The sequence below is a fragment of the Pithys albifrons genome, chromosome 3 (genome assembly GCF_047495875.1).
Source record: "Pithys albifrons albifrons isolate INPA30051 chromosome 3, PitAlb_v1, whole genome shotgun sequence".
Taxonomy (NCBI): Eukaryota; Metazoa; Chordata; class Aves; order Passeriformes; family Thamnophilidae; genus Pithys; species Pithys albifrons.
The window spans coordinates 92,685,539-92,705,692 of NC_092460.1; the positions used below are offsets into that span (position 1 = coordinate 92,685,539).

Below are 20,154 nucleotides of genomic sequence, written 5' to 3' on the forward strand. Positions count from 1 at the left end.
TACTAAGCAGCTCTAACTGGTACTGAAATCCAGACTCCAAAGCAGGATTTTCTGGTGCCAACACATTTGGTACAATAGTACTTGTTACATAATCTTGTAATTTATCCCTCACCTGTAATGCTAAATATGCATTTTCAGAGGAGATTCTTCTGCTTTGCAAAACTGGTATGAGCTTTCTTTAGCTCAAGGAAGACTTTCACAAGTGATTTTTTTTTGTTAGAAATGCAGTTTAAAAAATTTAAAAGGTTAAACACTATAAAATTATAGGAATTTAGTTCTGTCCAGATGTTCAGACTTCCCCACAGTTAATGGTAGAAGAATGATTCATCCTGATCTAGCAGAACTATCTGCCTTAGGCTGTTGAGTCATTTTTTTTGAGATGCCAATCTCTCTTCATCAACTAGGAAAGCAGACAATGCAACTAGTTAGATGCAATTTAATTTGCACCCTAAGCTACTAGTGTTCTTGTAAAGATTTTTCTTAGTTTTGAAGAAACTTTGCCCTCCCACACAACACAGACAGATTAGGTGGGGCCTGAATTATTTTGAAATTGTATCCTATCTACCTAATAGCTTCCTAGAAATTTTGCCTTAGCAAAGGAAAATGGATTGATCTACACGTATACACTAGCAAGGGAAAAAAATCAGCTCAGCTATTACAAAATGTAGACCTATTAATAGCAGAATATGGAAATATTTTATCCCAGTTTAATAATGGAAGAATAAAATAAAAATATGGACCAACTGACTCTTCCGCCTGTGCAAGCAAGGGCAGGATTTATGCTAGTATTAACTGTTTTTAATTAAAAATGGAATTTCTTTTGGAATAAGTGCTACTTCACTCAGAAAAGAAGTCAACAAAATTAATATTAATTAGGGGGTTATAAATCAGTATTTTTTCTGTTTATTCTAATATTGCATCAACAAACGGAGTTTTTAAAAGGTGTTGACTATCCCCTTTTTCTGTCCCTGTTACCTAGCTTTAGCAGATTAGAATACTCAACACATCATTTGCCATGGATCTTTAAAGAAACATTTGCTACCTTTTCAGTGGCATTTCAGCTTTTTCATTTTCTTCATCTAAATTCCATCAACTTTTGCATGTTTCAGATAGCAATAAAAGCAATTTCATCTCTTCAGCTTTCCATGGCCATTTTTGAAATCTGTGTTGTGCCAACAAATCAAAGGAACTAATTTTCTCTTGCTCAGTGTGTACTTATAAGCAAAGACAAATTAATCATCTATGGTAGGTCTAGTTGGCTAATAATTTGTACTGTAAAATTAGTGTAATATCACTGCTATTTCCCCCTCCTGAACTGAAATAGCAATCACAGATGGTGGAGCAGTCACAGATGGTCACTTGTATTGGGTTACAAAGTCATTAAAAGGTCCACAATACTTTGTGAAATTAATATTTTCAGATGATAGCTAAGTTGCTGATGAATAAACTCCAGTGACAGACTACTATGCCTTTTATAAAAAACACCTATATATTGTTTTATGTCTGTCTATATCTAAAGAAACTGAGACTAATAGACATTACAGGAAGATGTAACATTTGCTTTTGAAAAAGTATTGATAACCTCTAGTTCTCAGCTGCTATTCTCACCAAAGGCAAGTCTTAATTACTTTTACTTGATATTTATATTGGGACAAGAAAAAATAAATGTATTTTAATACTGTGATAAAATGTGTATTTTTTTCTTTCTGGATATTTTCATCATCACTTCTGTTAGCATGCTACCTGGGAACTCTGTAGATTGAAGGGAAGTTCAGGTGCAGTATTTTGACAGACAGTTTTAAAGCAGCTGTTTTGCATTTCCTTCTATTTTGTTAAATAGTATGCAAAAAAAAAAAAAAAGACAAAGTAGGGTTGATATTTGCCAAGGTCTAATCTCTTAATCAAAAAGAATTGAGAGTGTAAAGGAGAAATTGTGCTGTCTGGTCCTATCCCTGTATTTTTGGCCCCTGTAACACATTTATAATGTTTTACTTATCTTACATTCAAAGTATCCAAAGGAAAGGTAGGACAGAAACCTTCATGAGACTACTCTGGAGTCACATAAACTTCTGAAACACAGGCAGGCATTCTTAGACCTTACAATCACTGGTTAAAGGTCTTGTTATATGTCATACAGGCAACCTTAGAAAGCTTTCTGACTGAATAAGCCATGAAGTTTTCTACCATTTTCCATCTTCTTAATTCTTAGTGGTTTATTTCTAGCTATCTATTATCACACTCACTAATTTTAAAAAAAATCATTCTATGTTTAGCATAGGATCATTCTAAGTGTTTACTTTAAATCTTAAGAACTAGAAGTAATTTATTCTGTTTCTTGTTTCGCCATGACATCCATATAAATGTTATTATCTTATTGCTGACCCTTGTATAATTTCACACTACTATGAATGGACTTAAAGATAATCAGATCTGCTTTGAGTCAAAGCCGACATTGTTAAAAGACAAAAAAAAAGGTTGTGTTTGAGATAAAGCTACAGAGATGTTCTCCTCAATATTACAAATTAAAGAACTGAGGAATAAACAACTTTCCCCTTCCCCCACCATGTCTTAAGGTTAACAAAGTTTTGAAATAAAGGCAGGAGAAGGAATCCTCAGTTTTGCAGTTCAGTGACAGGATAACACCACAGTAAGGAAAATCAAAACACTTAGCTGAAGGTTGCATGCAAAGAGATTTAGCAAACCCTCCCATTTCTCCTTTGCCAGTACAAATTAGTCTTGATCCATGTTATCTAAGTTTTAATTTATAGAGGTCATCCACACAAAGGCTTGTGAATCCTCTCAAATTATGTGGTGACTTTGGAATAACTTCTTTGAGATGACAATCCTATTCCATTGTAAAAATAATTTTTCTACCTATTTTTGTCTCCTCCAATTTGATTTAATTGCTGAGAAGGTCAGCAAGACTCCAACCCACTACAAGAATCAGTCAAGTACTAGGAAATACTTGTATGTTCTACTGCATGTTTTAAAGAGAAAGTTTATTTTGGGGAACTGAATGGCTCAGGATATCTATCATGAATGTCTGCCTCTAAATACTGTTTTTGATTTTAGTTACTCCATCTTTCTTATCCTCTTCTCAAATGAATTTTTGCATATGATATGCTGCTATTCTTGTATCCTCTCCACTCTCCATTCATGCTTGGATATTAGCTCCATTTGCTCAGCAAACTGAGCTTTCATACCTGAGCACAGAACTCTTAATACTTCTTGCATGCTTTGAATTTTAGTAGTAAAAATGTAACCCTCATTATTCATTGCTCTTTTAATATTTTCTGCAATCACAGCATAAACTTCAACTCCTTCTGTCCTCTTTAGTGCTGACAAAATAGACTTGTATTTATATATATATTTCTATATTTTTATATTTCCAGGGATTAATCCTGCAAATAATGTATACAATATATATACATATATATATGTACCAATTGTGATGACATCGAACTTATTAGTTTGTCATGACAAGACTGTAATAGACACGGTGATGTCAGACTTATATGAAAAGCAAAGGTAGAGCAGGTCATAGCTGAGGCCACTCTGACACAACCCCTTGGAGATTCAACAGCATTGTGGAAATCCTTTTTGTAGACGGTAGAGGAACAAAATCTCACCTCTGCAGGGTTAGGTTTATTGAAGTATTTGATGCTGATTTGCAACTGACTTAAAATGTCAGCAAACATTGACTGATTTTATTGTTGCCAGAAAAACAATGTAAATAATATTTTTTGTCTTCAAGTAAAGACTGCACAGTCAATAAGCTTGCTCAGAAAACTCATGACTAGCATCAGTTTCAAAGATGAATGCTGATGTGAAATTACTGGAAATACACATCTGATGTCAGGTAGTGGAGGGACTACTACTTTCACCTTCAGAACAAAAGATCACTTAAGATGGGTACCAATGCAGGTTGTTCAGGCAGCAATGGAGTGGACAGTGAAGCCTATGTTGTAGCTCTTTGTGTTCCAGCTCTCACATCTTAGATTTTTCATGAAACAAAAATCTTCCCAAATGCAACACTACCAAATCTCCAAAACATACAGTAAAATTTGCAATTCTAACAAAGCCATTCTACTTATGAAGTTTTGGAACCTTACTCAATATTACAGCATGTGCTTTTCATTCTTAGAAATGTAACAGAAAGTAAAGTTAGGAGTTCCAGCAATTCATTATTTTAAACATTTAATTAACTACAAAGGTTCCATATATTCTGTTACCTCTCAGTAATTTAATGGTATCATTAATATTGCTTGTAACTGAAACCTAATTCCTAAAGATACCAGCTTAATACACTAGTATTAGATTACTTCACTGTAAGTATGGAATCCCTAACTCCATCTTCTTGTAGGATGCAAAGAGATGAATGGAACGATGTTTTGTAGCTTATCCTGTGCAAAGGAATAGTTTCTTATATAAGTTTTTATGGACCTTTCTGGACCTAATATCTATTATGTGGTAACCTGATAAGAAGGACCAGCTTTGTTAGCCCTTGGTAAGAAACACTAGAGGAAGAATACTGAGAATCTTCTCTCCACTGGCAAAGGGAAGCTGACATAGGGTCAACTTCTATGGCTGAAGAACCACAGAGTATGGGAAGCCACCAATAAAGCCCACAAGTAAAGGGAAGCAGATGAGTTGTGCACAGTAAGAAAAAACCACATCAAAACAGGTATTTATAAAAACTAGTCTCATTAGCAGTACTGAGAATTCTAAACATCCCTGAACTAATTCTAAACATCAGTAAAACCTTATCCTACAACCAATAATGCCTTGGTTTGTGTGTGCCTCTACTGGCAAGGGGAGCTAAAGATTTGATTAACTGAATTTGGCCTTCTGTATGGGAGTGAAATACCCTATTTCATGAGTAATATACCAGAGATTTCCTTTAAAGCAGCTTCTGCCATTTTCTTTTCTGCAGGTATGTTGCTCTGGGGACTGAGCAGTCAGGCAGAAAACTAGTTTCTAAATCACTACACAATAGCACTGAGATGCCAGTGAGTCTTTTTTTCTCTTCCTCTCTCTCTCCCCCCTTTTTTTTTTTCTCTAATCCTTCCTTTGGAGGCCTGTAAAGATAAATTTATCTTCTGTTAAAATTAATATATTTTTTTAGATATAGTCTATTCTAAAACAATAAGAATTTTTCATAGTTTTTTTTTCTTTCTCGATTTCTTTTATGTCAGAGTCACTCATTGCTCAGATGAGCACTTTTATACTTTCCATCCTCTTGCTTCTTTCATTTTCTCTGTGAAATTGCTTAAAAATGCCATTTTCACTTCAAATGCAAGAGGAACAGCACAGTGCACTTCGCAACAGCTGATGTGACATGAGATACCAACTTCTTTCCTTAGATAAACACATAAAAGGCCATATGTTTCTTTTGATCTTGAAGGGAGAGAGGACAAATTTAAAGGAAATTTGATATGCAAACTACAGACAGATGTGGCCCTTACACAGTGACTTTCAGGGAGATCTAAATCTACATTTCATCTACTTTATGAGAGCAGACATAATAGTTATTCCTAGCTGTTTGCACAGAAGAACAGAAGACAGAGTTTTACATAGACTAACTGATTTGTGATTCATTTGGACCAGGACTGACAACTTCTGCCTATAAGGGCAATGTGACTATTTCTTCCTTAATTTCTAAAACTTAGAAATAGCTTTTTAAATCAACAGAAATACATCAGTGGAAAATCAGTTTGTGAGAAAAAAATAAGTACATTGTTTTGAAACTTTGATTTCAAATACTGTACTTGGAACAACACTCCATGTATGTGCATTTAACAGATTTTAGACAGCATACATATTATTCACAAGCTTGTGTTTTAATTTCCTTACCTTATATCTCCAAACCATATCTATACTGTTTGCTTTTTCTGCTCACTGAAAACAGTCTCTTCCCCCATTTACTTTGGTACAATTCAACATATTGTAATCTTTTTTCTGTTCTAACTTAAGTCTTATACAAAAGGGAAACATTTTTGGCTAACTCATGGTAACATTACCTTCAAAACTCATCTGAAACCCACTATTTTCTCTTTTATTCTTAATTTCTTTTTCACTCTGCTATTCTTTGCTATTTATCTTTGCAACCATATTACTTATTTCTTCAAAGTGTTCTGGGATACCAGTTGATATATGAGATTCACTGTTCAATTATATTAAATGTATACAGAATTACATGTATCTCAGTTACTTTACAATGGGGAAAAAATCTCTGGCAAATCGATTCAGACAATGGGCATCTGTAAAGCTAACAGAAAGAGTAAAGTTGTCATAGTTGAGTACTGCTTCTGCATTGATATCTCTGTACCAAATGGACTCAATATTTTATCCTCTATTCAATTTCTGAAATAAAAAAGAGAAGTAAAAATAAGGAAATGGAAGGGGAAGGAGGAAAGGAGAGAAGAAGGGGAAAAACCTATCCCCAAAAGACAGAAACGTGGTCCAGATTTCTTCTCTGAATGAAAAATACAGATTTACTGATTTCATCCTTTGCTATAAAAGTCTTGAAAACATTGCAGGAAATATATTGCTGCTATGTAGGCTTCCTAAATGCTTGTCTTTGTAAGTTTTGTACTAAGACACAATAAATATTATTAAATATTTTATTTATATATCAGTTTACTAAAAGTTAACCAGGGACTTAACAAAAAGAAAGTACTACTCCAGTATGGCTGCAATACTGGGTATAGAGTATCAACTCCACTTAGCACTCTAAGTGCTAAAGTACTTCAGCTCTAGTCCAGGACCAAGTCTGATTCTGATAAAGAATTCAAAAGGAATACCCTTGTCTGTGAATTAAAATCTTCCTTCATTTGTAAATTACTTTCAGGAAGATAGCACAATTTTTGTTTAAAAGAAAAAAGGATCAAAATGAATAGAGTTTTCTATATACCTTCTTCCTCATGACTCATGAAAGCTTCTGAAGAGGAGGTTTCTGAACCATATTATGCTTTGACAACCCAAGAGATTATGAAATAAATGACAAAACAGAGGATACCGTATATAGCAGTCTGTGTACTGCATTACAATAATTTGGACAAGAGAAAGATTCTCTATCTGGAGAGAGACTAATGACTAGAATTCCTCTGAGGTATGTGCTTAACAAGATTAAGACAAAACCTGTAGATTCATGGTGACTATGTACAATACCATGACATTATACACTACAACGTAATTAGTGTTTCTTAATCAATCATCACTTCTTTTCTTCCCCCTGTTTTACTGACTCTTTAAAAGACATTTTACATAAATACAGATCTATAAAGACTCAGAACTTCTCAGTCTAACCTGTGGAAAGTTATCAAAAGTTCTATGATGAGGGTGAACAACTCGATGCCTGTGCTAGGCTGAGATACTGACATTATAAGCCATGTCTCCAGCACAGCCTTTTCCATTTAACTAACTAATGACAAAGAACTGTACCTTAGTAATATATTCTGATACAAAGGCAGTGTGATTCTCCATTGGTAATTGGAAACAGTTTTATTAAAGGATATTGTACAAAAAGATTAACTGTTACCTTTGGGATTTGTTAATCATGAAGCTATTTGTGGCAGTAGAGAAAGACATCGGTCAACTTTATCTTCAAATAACAAAATCTTTGGAATAAATCTTTCTGCATGTAATGAAATAGCCTTAGCACAGGCTCATTCACTCATATTAATCAATAATACACTGTTTCTCATCATGCACCATACAAATCATATGTCATTCCCCTCAGCCAGAATAATACATTTTATTTGAAACTCAGAACTCATCTATGAAAAAATTTACTGGATTATAAAGAATATTTTCCCAGTCAATGAGAGCATACTTTAAATTCTCTTGCAATCTAACTGAGAATCCTGGCCAGAAAGTACTAGTGAGAAAAATTCAGAACAGTTTATACTTATCAAGATGATATGCATATGCTGAATTAATACCATCGGTTTTCAGCTGATATCAGGCTACTTTGTAAACTTTCAGCTACAATTAGGAAAAAAAAAACCCAACCAAAAATACCCTGAAACAATCAACACCAAAATCCTCTCTATCTCAGAAAGATAGGAAATATCAATCTTGTGTCACAGGCAAAAAACCCAAAGAAACAAAAAACAAGACCAAAACTACTCAACAAACCCCCAGATAAAAAAGGTGTGAGAAAATCTTGGCTTTTTCTGCCTCTCCTTCACTAGAGACTTCCTCCAAAGAATGGTAGCTGACAAGACACCACATGCTGCTCCACAGTCCTTGTTTATTCACAAGAGTGAGGATTCATCTGCCCAAGCACAGAGTCAATCTGAGCTAGTCCTCCAGACTCCTGAAGTGAAAGAAAGTACAGTTTTTCTTCAGCTCACTGCACAATCACATCTGTTTCTCTCATGGACTGTGGAAACAGCCACATGTAACACAGATGTCACCTGTAAATGTCTCCCTGCACATATAGTAGATTCAGTTCCTGCTTTTAGCTCCCCATGCAAGGTCTGGTTTGTAGCAGAGTTTTAATCCTTGTCTTTGTGCAGGACTCTCGCCACCTCTGCAGTTCTTCAGAAATGACACCTCTCCTCAGCAATCACAGCCTTTGGGTTTGCCTCAGTTTGATGGTTCAGGCACTATTTATTTTATTCTGCACTATGATACTTTACTTCCCTGGTCTAAGATTAAAGGTGGCAGAGTGAGCAGAGCCCTGATTAATCGCTTTCTCTAAAATGTGGTTCATGCTGGGGAGCAATGGCCATGTAACTGCTGCTGTAAGGCACAGATTAAACAAACTCACCAAGTCCCTGCTTAATTCGGGCTTTTCTATATCTGTCAAAGCTAAGTCTTCTTTTCGTCTTTTCTGCTCAGTCCTGTTTTCATCCTTACTGCTGTGCACCTGCAGAATGGCCTGCATCGAATTTCTTCCCCCTCTTTCCAAAGGTACCTTAAAATTACCAGTGCAACCCACTGTGCTGTAGGAAAACACTTCCTTCCCTTCTCTGGTACCATGTATAGCTCTGTAAGGCTTTTCAAGAGCTGTAACGACCAATAGTCCTCACGGTGGTTACACAGTTGACAAATCCCAGTATTACACTAGGATAGACTAGACTAGACTAGACTAGACTAGACTAGACTAGACTAGAATAGAATAGAATAGAGGAAAAAAGGAAGTTTGTGAAACTACCCTTTGTTGCTGATACCTGCCTTCCAGGCTTCACTCCACTCCAACAACTCACCAGCTTTCTGGTCTTGCAGTAAACTCTGCATAACTCCTTCTGCCTCAGCTGGCCAAGTTGATTTCTCCAGCAGTTCAGGTTCTGAGTGCATTTCTCTCTCTGCAGTTTCTCAGTGTTTTTCTGAAACTTCCTTCTTCCTGAAACTTTTGTTTCCCTCTCCCCCCACCCCTCCTTTTCTGGAGTGTAAGAATTCCCCCTAAAATACACTCAGCTGATCCCAGGGCAGGCGGAATCCTCACCCCTTTTAAATAAATGTAACTGAACCTGACAACAAACACAGAGTAGATCATCTGCCACAGATGGCTAAATTCATGAAGTGTGAAAACTACTCACAGTATGTCCAGATTTTCCATTACTCTTTTTCAGCAGCAAGAATGTGTACTAGCCAGACCACACAAAAATCCATGTTCCTATTCTTATTCTCATAGAGGAATGGCATTTTCAGCTTGATATAAACCCATTTCCAAGTGATACAAATTAAACAAAAACAAATTGACCTCTCCTCCCACTCCACCCCAACCCTACAAAATTGCCAACTTTTCAAAGAAAGAATTAATACCTGAATAAATATGTACAGAAATTTGCTATAATGATACAAAACAGAATATATTCTCATGGAAAAAAAAACACAAAAAGAACAAAACAACAAACCAGCTTTCAGTATGTTATCTGGTTAACCAGTTAACAAAGTGAAACAGAGTCTCTGCTTTTCTTCTTTCCTTTTCCTTTCCCTCAGCAAAAGTCTGTTAAGATATGAAACATTTTTTCAAATATTACTTTTTTATTATTATTTTGCCTGTTTGTTTGTTTACTTGTACATGTATTCTACTGTCTGTTGGTACTATGTTGGATTTAATCCCTGAAGCTGGGAAAGAGAAGTGTGAGTACTTAAAATCAGACTGGACATCACCTCCAGCTCTTCACCAAATAAATCCAGACATGGCACTCAACTTAGTCTTGATCAGTTCAACAGAATAAAACTGAGAGAAAGTCCTGGTTTTTAGAACATCCTCTATCTTCTTTTTTTAAGGATAAATGGAGATATTTATATCTGATTATTTTAGCAGTTATTAAATATATTTTTTATTACTAATACTCAAATGTACATTCATTTTCAGAGGTGGGAGTGTTCCACTCCTGGATAAATTACATCAGATGACAGTTTTGCATGCAATGTGATGTTTCATCTGACTGTGTAGGGCTGAGAAAGAAGAAAGAAGTAATCTTTAATGAAGGTTCTTCCTACTATTTTAATAGCAACTACATTATTTTAGAACCATGAGCTTCCTCTTCCCATTTCTGCTTATTGTGACAAGCAGGACAGGAAGATAAAAATTTGGCAAAGCTTACTTTTGAAAACTAATGAAGCTAAAAATAAAGTCAGCAGAAAAATCAGAAGTTAATGTGAAAGATATGCCATTTGCAGTTTCTAAACCTACATATGTAACCAAAAAAAAAAGAAAAAAGAGAGAGAGAGAGAAACAGAACTTAAAGCAAAAGCAATGTTTCAAGATATCACATAAAAATGAATTGACAGAATGGTTGCTCTGAAATCTGGGATATACTTTCACCACAGATACAAAAAGGTTCTTTCCTTCCCCCTCATTTTCAGATCTCCTATTATTCTTGTTCTAAAACATTCTTTGTCCACAGTTGCTACTGGTCAAAATAAATCTGAGTAAAAAGTAGCTCTACTTGATTATATGCAAGTGGACTATGCTAGTTACCCTAAACATGCAGTGAGTCTTACTACAGAAAATCAGGAAATAACCAGTAAAAGATGCACACAAGATGATCACATGCTTGGATTGGTTCTCTCCTCTGTTGTTTTTGTGTGTTTTTCTCACTGTTTTAAAATTTCTAGTTACATTTATGAGTCAGAAGTTGATCCTACAAAGGAAATCCAGAGTATAGAAAGGCAAGAGAATTAATGAAACTCTGAAATGTATGTAGTCATCCAAATGCACATTCTGGATCAGTGGAAGAAGGGCTGAAAAATTAGTCCAGACCACTCAAAATAAATGGTTACTGAATATATTAGTGACATTTTATCTTCACAAAGTATCAGGTTTTCCAGTCATGTCATTCAATATATTTTGGGCCTAGATATATTAATGGAAAATTGAATGATTGCTTTGAAGTCTCAAATAGTCTGATGTTCACTGTGACCCTGCAGAGTTTAAGGCTAATGATAAATCTTATAGACAAGAAAAAGCAGTATTTATGGCTGAAAGCAGAACTGTAGGATACAAGTGTGATTTGTCCAAGATGGACTCCCAGGGAATTAAAAAGGCAGAAATGACTAATGGTTTTAGCTGGTGAAGATGTCAGAAGAAAATGTTAGAGACACAGATCTCCAGAAGTATGTATGTATGGCCAAACTTCGTGAACGAAGATTTGGGAAGGGCTGTCCCCACATGGGTGTGCCCTTCCAGCCTGCGCAGTGGATTTTAGGTGAGGCTCAGCATGTGCAGAACTGGCCCCACCGTTTAAGTCCTGAGGTTCATCTGCCACGGCCGAGCGAGCTTGGACAGTGCCAGTGAAGTCCTCAGGACTAGAACCAACAGCACCCAGCATTTCCCAGGAGGTCTTCCATCCAAGTACTAATCCGGGGCTGACCCTGCTTAGCTTCCGAGATCTGATGGGATCGGATGTCAGGGAGGCATTTAACTGCCCATCCAGAAGTGTAAGCAAACAGTATTACACAAAACAAGAACAGCAAGGGTTTTAGAGCACCAGGATAAACAAGACAAGAACACGTATTGTCTAATATTTAGTTGGAAAACAAGGAAAAATTGCAAAGAATGAAAAGGGTTCTTCAAAATGTTCATTGCAGAGTGAGTATTTTAGCTAGGTTCATAAAATTGAGGTAGGAATGCAGTCCGCTATCTCCAGCCTAATAATCACCATGGAAAGGGGTCTTGACTTTTCAAAACCAGTGGGTCAAAGGATGGAAAGCCAAGAAGTGCAGACTTTAAAACAGCTGATTTCTGAAAGTTACTATTCAGTAACAGACCATAATGGTCTGTTTAATAGCACTGTAGAGGTGAGGAATGCCTACTTGAAACACTACATACCTGGATGTTAGACAGTGTTTGATGTGGGAAAATAGTTTTAGTCATTAGTTCACCTACACAAAATTGAGAGGTGCAGAGGTTTTTTCAGTTTTTCTCACTTTGAGTCAAATCTGATTTTGTGAAAATCCTGATTGCTAGCTCGTAAGAGCACCTAGATCTATCTAAAAAAGAAATATAATAAAAATATTTCTATGTTGTATTTTGCAAATTGTGAATAATTTTGGTACTAATTTGGTATTATTTTTAAAATAAATATTTTTTATTATTTAAACAAACAAATATCTTCTAGCAGAAATATTTTGACCCTGCAACAAAGCTAATGTTTAAAGGGTCTTGGGTTTAGTGGCTATGCATTTATATGCCTTTGAGCTAAGGCTGACAAAGGTTATTGTTTAGCATCAATCAATGCACTGATTTTAGAGTCCTCAACAGATTAGGATGGTGATCATCAAGTCATCTCCCACGACGGACATTGTTGTTATTTAATTTCTAAGTCCTTAAGTCAGGAACCTAAATGCTTTTACTTAATTTCCAGAAGACAGTATTTATGTTCATAGATCTTTGATAAGTTTATAAAGAACCTTTCCATAAGTATTACAGAACCTGTAATACTTACAAGCACCAGATTTTTGTATTTAATCAGGAAATTGGAAGTCCTTTAATTCTCAGATCACTCTTCTGAAGGCAGAGAAAACATTCCAGTACCGTGCTGCAGATATAGCAGTCAGGACCCAGGCTAGCTGAACAGTGATGAAGATTATCTCAAATGATGAATCACTGATGGCATTTACCTCAGCATTATCTATAAGCTCGGTGCATTAGTGTGTAATTCCTTATTGTGTTGTTAGAACACCAATTTACACATAAACACTAAGTACTGAATTAATGATGAAACAGCTTTTTTATGTTCTCTGCTCTCTTTCTGGAAAATATTAAATAATTTTATATCACTTGATGATCTTGTTTTTTACTGAAAACTTACAACTTGGTCCCTGCCATGAAGAAAAGGCTCAATAAGATGGATTTTGATCTGAAATTGTGTTGCAGATTCTATCCTAGTGAAACTACTTTCCAATTGCTGAACTGCATGTGATAAAAACAAAACACTTTTTGTGAGCAGGACATCTTTCTTGTTTCAACTTATTTCTTCATTTTTTACTAATTCCAGAGTCTGCCTATTATATCAACATGGTTAAGATACACATCCAAATAAATGACCAGAGTCTGATAAAAACAGAATAATAAATTTGATGCAAAATGAGACTTTTACAGTCTCAGCTATTCTATTAATATCTCCAGTTCAATATACACATTCAGAGCTGTTCTATATATTGAACCCCTCTGGGCTTTGAAGCAAATGGAGCTGATTATCACCATCTGCCACTTCCCCCCATTCCACCATTTACTTTATTGACTGTATTGTCAATATTTCCAGAACAAGTCAGACAATTGAAAATCCACCTCCATTTTTTTTTCTTTCTTTTTAAAATTATTTCCACAGGATCACAAGTAGAGGAAAAAAAAAACAACCCATGCTTGTCTTATTTTAGTTTTGGTGGGTATTGTTTTGGTTGGAGTTTTTTGTTTTTCTTTTAAATGGGATAGGAAAAACATTGTCTTAAGAGAATCACTGTCTATTTTTACAGTTTAAAAGTGGTCAAAACCTTATTTTTGTTTTCTCTTCATAGGCATCTGGCAAGCTATCACTTTATTTTTCTCCTCTACCATATAAAACTTCTTTCTTTCTTCTTGTGAAAACTTCGAACTTCTTCAATATAAAACTCAGATTTAAAGATTATTTTCTACTAGAAAATTTCCAGTGGTACTAACTATTTCAATCACTTAAATGAACAGTCTTCCTCCCTGTTCCCCACATTCTGTCTATTAGGGACTCAATGTTTCATGAATTTTAATTATATTTTAATATATTTATATATTTCAATATATTTATATTTTCCAGTTATAGGTTTAATAATCAGAATGGAGAAATTTTGTTTTACAGAAAGTACAAAAAGCTTCCCCATATTTGAAATAGTGGAATTATCAGTCCAAAGAAAAACATTCATTCTAATCTCTGCAAGGATCCATGGCTGACTGAATTGACAGAGTGTATCACTAACTTCAGAGAATTTTACTTTTGCTATCTGGTTAATTTTAATACAACAGCACAAGCACAATCCTCTATGTCTTCAAAAGTCAGTGAAAATAGATCTGAACATAATTCAGCATAAGAGATCACAAAGGGTTCCCCAGAAAAGTTTTTAAAATATTTTTAAAAATCTTCCCAAACAGAGGAAAATATTACAACATTAATAATCTAAAGGTCTTGTTCTAAAAAATTCCAAAATAAAAATGCATTAATGAATGCCAACTCAAAATTGGTACACTGATGTAACTCAGAAATATTTTGGCAGTGCTTCACTACTGGTCTTTCAATTGTAGCTTCTTATTATATTTGTATAAATCATAGAAATATTTTTATGTCATATTTTTTAAAGAAGTCCTTCGAGAGATGTTTTACAGAATAGTCACTGGATTTTGGGGATTTTTTTTCAAGTCTAGTTACTCATAACATGGGAAGGAAAAAGCCATTTTCTAATGTAGTTTTCTAAACTAATGAGCCAAAAATCTAGAACACACACATGACATTTTGCTTCTTTAATGATGACAGACGCTGGGGTATTAGTACCTCAGAATTTATTCATCACCTATGCATTGCACACACTAAAGCAAATATTAGGGTTTTTTTCATAAAAGATGGTTTCTAAAATTTTATTGAATAAAAAAGAAAACCCAAAACCTAGAAAAAGTGAATGAGGTTCTAGTGGAAAAAAACCCCCAACAAACAAAAACCAAACAACCAGAAAGAAAAAAAAAACCCAACAAACAGCCATCCAGCAATTTCCCAAATTACTCTAACCTAATTATGGGTTTTGAGAGCTTAATGGGGGGCATAAACTGGTGTTTCCTGAACCGTACTTTGTATCTCTTTATAAAGCTGCATAGGAAGTGCTTGAGAGAACACAATTTGCTTCTGAAGTGAAGCAGCACAGCAGCTGGAGTGTGTCTGCACTTCAGCTAATGAGAACAACAACTCTGACTAGAACACCAGGACTCATATGGGAGAGTTTCCTGCATTCTCCCCACCCTGTTTTATATTCACATGAAGCATTCAGCTCTCAGCTAGAGAGCCCAGTGTAGGCCCAGTAAGAGGGTGAGGGCCTGAGGGAGAGAGTGGCTGCTCAATGAATAGAAGCTAAGGGAACTGAGCTTAGAAAAAACTCTAATTGATGTCTTCAACTATCAAATGATGTACTACTGAAAAGACAGACTCAGATTATTCCAAGGGATACACAGTGAAGGACAAAAGGCACAAGTTACACAAGGGATATTAAGCACTCTTTGCCATGAGAGTGGTAAATCCTCAGAACAGGATGCACAGAGAGACGGTAAAATCACCATCCTTGGAGATTTTCAAAATTCAACTGGAAAATCCCTCTAGACATCTGTTCTAACTTAGAAATTAACCCAGTTTTGAGGTCAAGGTGTGAGTGCATGACATCCACAGCACCTTCCCAACCTAATTTTTTGGTGATCCATGATGACTTAGGAGCTTAGATAGTTAATGTTTTCAAAACACAATATGGGCACCAACATCTTGATGGGTATACTGTCAAAATCCTGTGTAAGATGTGAAAGATAGCAGCATCTATTAAAATTAAATAAAGGCTTTGATGTAGGCAAGAATGTTCCATAAATGAAGAGTCACTGAAATAAAAAAATACCATTAGTCATGTTTGTAAAAAACTTCCAGAAAAGTCATTTGCTTTTTTACATATCTCTGTGTGTGTGTGTGCGCATATGGTAAAAATGTTACTTTTATAACATCTTCAAAAAAGTTCTTATTTTCTTTGGTGAGTTCTTGGACCAAAAGATGAGGAAACAGGAAGAGATAAAAATGAGTTCCTCTGCCTGGGTTATGGTTCCCAAAACAAGCAATGCTCAAAAAGTCTGCAAGAACAGAAGGAATCAGAGCAGCCTACACTGCTGCTGTCAAAAACCACTTTTACTGCCTAAAGAAATATCTGGAGGCATTACTATAAAATTCTCTTTAATACAGTATACCTGATCAAATAAGTAAAGAACAAACTCACAGATTCTGTTCTGTTCTTCCTAGAAGGCCATGAAATTTCTGATGTTGGTTATAACTTAGGATTAATAAAAGCAAATCAATATGATGTAAGTGATTAATCTGGACCGTAAAATTTCTGAAAAATGAGAGTCATTGCTTCTAAGTTCAACTTAGACAAGAAGCATAGTTTTATTTCAGAGTTGTCCTCCTACATTATATATATACAGCAAAAACACAACCAAGAAAGAGGTTGCAGAAAATGTGCTCCACAAACTAATGAAGTAAATATTACTTCAAAGCAACTTTATGATTCCCTGAGGCTTATGTCATTGTGTTTTATTAATGCTATACAGCCATTAAAAATAAGCACTCAATCTTAAATCAACCTTCCCTATATTAGGCTTAAATTTTAGCTGGGTAACTCTCATTCTGATTCATTCCATCCATCACCCTTCCTGAGTATCTTTTCATCTCTGGCAACTGCTGACTGTCTAAATCAAGGACCTATCCAGATTTAGAGGAATCAAACCTGTTAAACTTCACATCACACACACAGCTAAGGAAATCCTAGGCACTTAATACTCCTTCAGGCCTTCTTCCATACCAGTTATTAAATTTCAAACTCTACCTTCACTCTTATTTAATGACTAGCCCATTTTTGCCTGCTTGGTCATTATGTACCAGGGAAAAGGCTTGCCAGGCAGTGTAAGAGCACCAGCACACTTGGTGCTTGAGCTGGATTTGAATCAGCAAACAGCTTGCAAAGTGAGTAAGGTGAGATAATCAAAGCTGTATTTTCATAGATTGGATGAGAGAGAGTGTCAGAGAAAGATCAGCTGCGAAACAGAAGTTGCGTTTAGCAAAGAGATTAGAAGGAAGATATGGACAGATGGAGAATGTGAAAATGAACTGAGACCCGAATTCATGGTGTACAAAATGCAAGAAGTTCTGAAGAAGAGCCAAAAGGCAGGTTTCCTCTACAGTGTCACACCAAGGGAGAAATTACAGGCTCACATCAAAGTTTTGAGATGTCTAGGCCATATCTTGTGACAGTGTTTGGACTTTTCCCTGTATTTGGAGTTTCTAGCCAGTTGATCTGGCAAAGCAAACTGGCTACTGTTAATTCCTATCCCATATCTTCATTCTAAATGCAGACACTGTCAACACTTATCAGGCCATTAAGGATACCACTCCCTGAGGTGAACATTGCAGCAGGTAAATCACTTCTCTGAGTTTTTGAAAAAGTTTACCAGCATTCAGCTTCTTCTTGGTAATACACCTAGAAAGTACTTGGAGAAATTGAACTGAGAAGAAAAGTACAAAGAAAAAACTCGCTCCCTCCAAGTGAGATTTGAGAACTGTTGACAGGTTAGCTTCTGAAAGTCTGAATTGGTGTCAACAGAGCCAACCCTGTTCTGTAAATAAGGAGTGTGTCTGCACTGTGATGCGCATCTGTCAGCAGCCATTCATCTTAAAACCATGCTAGGAGAAATCAGAAAATAGTGAAAAGCCTTTTTTTTATAATGATATTTCAGTGAATTAAACAAAACTTATTTTAAATTAATAATTTCAAAAGTTATTTTTAATGGAGCTTTAGCACGCAGAAAACAATTTATAAACCTAACTTTAATGGAAATATAACTTTTGCTGTGCAGAATTGATAAAAATAAACTAGTACATAAGTAAATAACCCACTGTTTTGAGAGAAAAAGCAGGAAATAAGACCACAGAAGACTCATGGCTTTTCAAGAGACCATGGGATTCACCTGACCAAAAGCACTTGGTCATCTAGAACCTTTTTGTAGTAATTTGAGAAATGAGTGGGAGTAATCATATTCTAAAGTAAAACACACAAACAAAAAAAGTAGATTAACTCCTGTTCCCTTGGAATTGTTCTGTCTCAGGATTATAAGAGGAATTTACCAGGTCAGATGGGATTTTTGGCCCCCAGTATCTAATACTATAGATGTTATTTCCAATCCTTCATACCTTTACTAGGTAGCCTAGTAGGCTATTTGATTATGGACCTATTATTATCTCTGTCTCAGCCTCCTATATTTTAAATGAAGGGTCCTATGTGATCTGAGTGGTTGGTTTACTCAAGTAGTCTCTGACAAATGCTGTATAAATGCAACTTGACAAATGTGTATGATACTGTGTAAGAAGACCCATGAATACTAAAGAAAGTTGTATTTAATTTTAGCATTCAATTTTTAAGTATAATGCTATTACTCATAGTGCTGAAGATATTATTGGCTTGGAAAGAAAATCAGCAATTTAGGCTATCTATCCCTTTATGTTCTTCCCAATATTCGAATATAAAACTGTTTCACTAAAATGTAGCCCTTCTGAGGCATCTGTGCTATCACAGTAATAAAGTTCACATCTCTTAAATATCCCAGGCAACAAATTGAGATAATCCATTTTGTGCCTCCACTAGATGTGAAGAGTAGTTAATATTTGTCCTGTTTAAAATAATGTTTAACACAGTGAAAGACTGTTATCTTGTCCAACTTTGGTCTTTTTTCTAGATCAACAAAGCCAGATCCTTCATCCTTCTAATCAATGCCTTGTTGTTTAAATTTTTTATCTTTTCTCTTTTGCTCAACTTTGAAATGTCTCAATCTCTCTAAGCCCTAAGTGATGCTGAGCTAAACTGCATGTAGTATTACAGCTGAAGTCTCACCAGCCACTGAGAAGGACAAAACTACAACACTTATCCTGAGCATGAAGAAGTTGTCACTATTTCCCAAGAACATCACTACCTTGTCATGCAAGCACTTCATATTTTTAAGCCATATTAAGTCTGAACTTTTGCTACTACACTGGAACATTTTCACTACTGCTATTGCCTAATCAGCAATATTTCTTGTTTGTTTTTTTTCTCCCTCTTGTACCTGTAATGTCAGTATCATTGCTGGAATTTTGTAACATTGCTCTGAATTGCAATTCTACTTTCCTAAGTAATTGTGTTGCCCATATTGATCTGAAAACGCTATGCGAGTGCTTTCCCCATACTTTAAATTGCAACTGAATTATTAAAGAATCAAACCTATGACAAGCCCTTTTAGACCCACTCCAAACTGCTTTCCAGTTTGATAGTGACCAGTTTGATCTAAGATATCTACTTCCAGCTGGTACATGGCAAGTAAACTCCCATTTAAAAATTACCATTGAAAACAATTAGCTTATCAATAAATAATGTTGCATTGGAGTAAAAAAGCAAATAAGTACAGTAGAAGGGACTATTTTTCCCAATATTTCATGGTAAAATTTGATCTTGCAGCATCAGTATGTGAAATCATATGTCTATCTTAACAAATTATTTTTAATATGAAATCACTTACTCAGAAAAGCAAGACCTGAATAGAAGGATTTTCGAGGATCAGAACCAAAGTAAAGTTAGTTCTAACATAGGCAGGCCTTATTAAAAAAGCAAACAAACACCCCCCCAAACAAACAAACAAAAACCAACACAAACTGTTAGATGTTATTAGCCCACACTGCAATTTGAAACACTGATAGCACAAGAAAATCTGGTCTGGCCAGTATTTCTAAAGATAAAAAAAAGAAATGCAGAGCTCTAGTATAAAATTTGCAAAGCTTATAATGTCGTGATGACTATTACAAACATACACACATGTAGCCCAAAGATTACTGGGCCACCTTCATGTCATCGTTTTATTATTTTTTCTTTTTGGGATGATTATATGGGGTATACCTAGCTCTG

At 35.4% G+C, this 20,154-nt stretch overlaps 1 protein-coding gene across 13 annotated transcripts in view; it reads right to left on the reverse strand.

The window, feature by feature from the left end:
• PCLO (piccolo presynaptic cytomatrix protein) overlaps positions 1-20,154 on the reverse strand; it is a 341,027-nt gene that overhangs the window by 150,991 nt on the left and 169,882 nt on the right. The window lies entirely within an intron of this gene.